Source organism: Arachis ipaensis, chromosome B6, assembly GCF_059453495.1.
Source record: "Arachis ipaensis isolate K30076 ecotype BB chromosome B6, ASM5945349v1, whole genome shotgun sequence".
Classification (NCBI taxonomy): Eukaryota; Viridiplantae; Streptophyta; class Magnoliopsida; order Fabales; family Fabaceae; genus Arachis; species Arachis ipaensis.
Genome location: NC_142441.1, coordinates 90,262,633 through 90,265,705, shown reverse-complemented (window position 1 = coordinate 90,265,705; position 3,073 = coordinate 90,262,633).

Sequence of the window (3,073 nt, the reverse complement as noted above, 5' to 3'; positions counted from 1 at the left end):
TCAACAACAAAAATGGTGGAAGAAATAGGTTTAGCAATAGCAAGCCTTTTCCATCATCTTCTCAGCAACAGACAGAGAATTCTGAGCAGAGTCTCTCTAGCTTAGCAGCCATAGTCTCTGATCTATCTAAAACCACACTAAGTTTCATGACTGAAACAAGGTCCTCCATTAGAAATTTGGAGGCACAGGTGGGTCAGCTGAGTAAGAAAGTTACTGAACTCCCTCCTAGCACTCTCCCAAGCAATACAGAAGAGAATCCCACGAGAGAGTGCAAGGCCATAAACACGTCCCACATGGCCGAATGCATAGAGGAGGGAAAGGCAATGATTTCCACTGAGGAAGACCTCAATAGACGTCCACTGGCCTCCAAGGAGTTCCCTAATGAGTAACCAAAGGAATCTGAGTCTCATATACAGACCATAGAGATTCCACTGAACCTACTTCTGCCATTCATGAGCTCTGATGAGTATTCTTCCTCTGAAGAGGATGAAGATATTGCTGAAGAGCAAGTTGCTAAGTACCTTGGAGCAATCATGAAGCTGAATGCCAAGTTATTTGGTAATGAGACTTGGGAGGATGAACCTCCATTGCTCATCAATGAACTGAATACCTTGGTTAGGCAGAAATTACCTCAGAAGAAACCGGACCCCAGAAAATTCTTAATACCTTGTACCATAGGCACCATGACCTTTGAGAAGGCTCTGTGTGACCTAGGGTCAAGTATAAACCTCATGCCCCTCTCTGTAATGGAGAAACTAGGGATCTTTGGGGTGCAAGCTGCAAGAATCTCACTAGAAATGGCAGACAATTCAAGGAAACAGGCTTATAGACTTGTAGAGGATGTCCTGGTAAAGGTTGAAGGCCTTTACATCCCTACTGACTTCATAATCCTAGACACTGGAAAGAATAGGGATGAGTCCATCATCCTTGGCAGACCCTTCCTAGCCACAGCAAAAGCTGTAATTGATGTTGATAGAGGAGAGCTGGTCATTCAAGTGAATGAGGACTACCTTGTGTTTAAGGCTCAAGGATCTCCTTATGCACACATGGAGAAGAAGCATGACAAGCTTCTCTCAATGCAGAGTCAAACAGAGCCCCCACATTCAAACTCTAAGTTTGGTGTTGGGAGGCCATCATCATGCTCTGAGTATCTGTGAGGCTCCATGAGAGCCCACTGTCAAGCTATTGACAATAAAGAAGCGCTTGTTGGGAGGAAACCCAATCTATACTTACCTATGTTAAATTTCTATTTTCTATTATTATTTTATGTTTTCTTTAGGTTGATGATCATGTGAAGTCACAAAAACAACTAAAAATTCAAAAATAGAATGAAAAATAGCATTAAAAATAGCACACCCTGGAGGATGATCTTACTGGCGTTTAAACGCCAGTAAGGGTAGCAGAATGGGCGTTAAACGCCCAGTCTGGTACCATTTTGGGCGTTTAACACCAGAAAGGGGCACCAGACTAGCGTCTAACGCCAGAAAAGGGCAACAAGCTGGCGTTTAACGCCAGAAAAGGGCAACAAGCTAGCGTTTAAATGCCAGAAAGGGAAGAAAAGCTGGCGTTAAACGCCAGAAATGGGCAGCAACCTGGCGTTTAATGCCAGGATTGGCACTCCAAGGGGCGTTTACACGCCAACATGGTGCAGAGATGAGAAATCCTTGACACCTCAGGATCTGTGGAACCCACAGGATCCCCACCTACCTCAACTCTCTCTCTCTCTTCTTCACACCTTTCCATAACACCCTTTTCTAAATACCCCTCACCAATCACCTCCATTACTCTTCCCCATCACTCTTCACCAATCACCTCCACCCACTCTTCCCCAAAAACCACACCCACCTCACAATTCAAATTCAACCCAACCCCTAATACCCGAACCCTACCCCTCTCTCCACTCCTATATAAACCCCTCATCCCTCCTTCATTTTCACACATGATAAACACCTTGGCCGAACCACTCACACCTCTCCATCTCCTCTATTTTCTTCTTCTTCTACTCACTGCTTTCTTCTTTTGTTCGAGGACGAGCAAACATTCTAAGTTTGGTATGGTAAAAGCGTCGCTTTTTGTTTTTCCATAACCATTTATGGCACCTAAGGCTGGAGAAACCTCTAGAAAGAGGAAAGGGAAGGCAATTGCTTCCACCTCCGAGTCATGAGAGATGGAGAGATTCATCTCAAAGGTGCATCAAGACCACTTCTATGAAGTTGTAGCCAAGAAAAAGGTGATCCCTGAGGTCCCTTTCAAGCTCAAAAAGAGTGAATATCCGGAGGTCCGACATGAGATTCGAAGAAGAGGTTGGGAAATTGTCACCAACCCCATTCAACAAGTCAGGATCTTAATGGTTCAAGAGTTCTTTACTAATGCATGGATCACCAAAAACCATGATCAAAGTGTGAACCCAGACCCAAAGAATTGACATACAATGGTCCGGGGGAAATACTTAGATTTCATTCCAGAAAATTTAAGGTTGGCATTCAACTTGCCAATGATGCAAGGAGATGCACGCCCCTACACTAGAAGGGTCAACTTTGATCAAAGGTTGGACCAAGTCCTTATGGACATTTGTGTGGAAGGCGCTCAATGGAAGAGAGATTCAAGAGGGAAGCCGGTTCAACTAAGAAAGCTTGACCTCAAGCCAGTGGCTAGGGGATGGTTGGAGTTCATCCAACACTCAATCATTCCCCCTAGCAACCAGTCTGAAGTTACTATAGACCGGGCTATCATGATCCATAGCATCATGAATGGAGAAGAAGTAGAAGTTCATAAGGTTATATCCCTAGAACTCTACAAGGTGGTGGACAAGTCCTCTACTTTGGCAAGGTTAGCCTTCCCTCATCTGATTTGTCACCTCTGCAATTCAGCTGGAAATGACATAGAGGAAGACATCCTCATTGATGAAGACAAGCCCATCACTAAGAAAAGGATGGAGTAAGCAAGAGAGCCCACTCATGGACCTCAACAAGAGCATGAGGAAATTCCTCATCATGAAATTCCTGATATGCCTCAAGGGATGCACTTCCCTCCACAAAATTATTCGGAGAAAAGAGAAATGAGGGAGGAACAC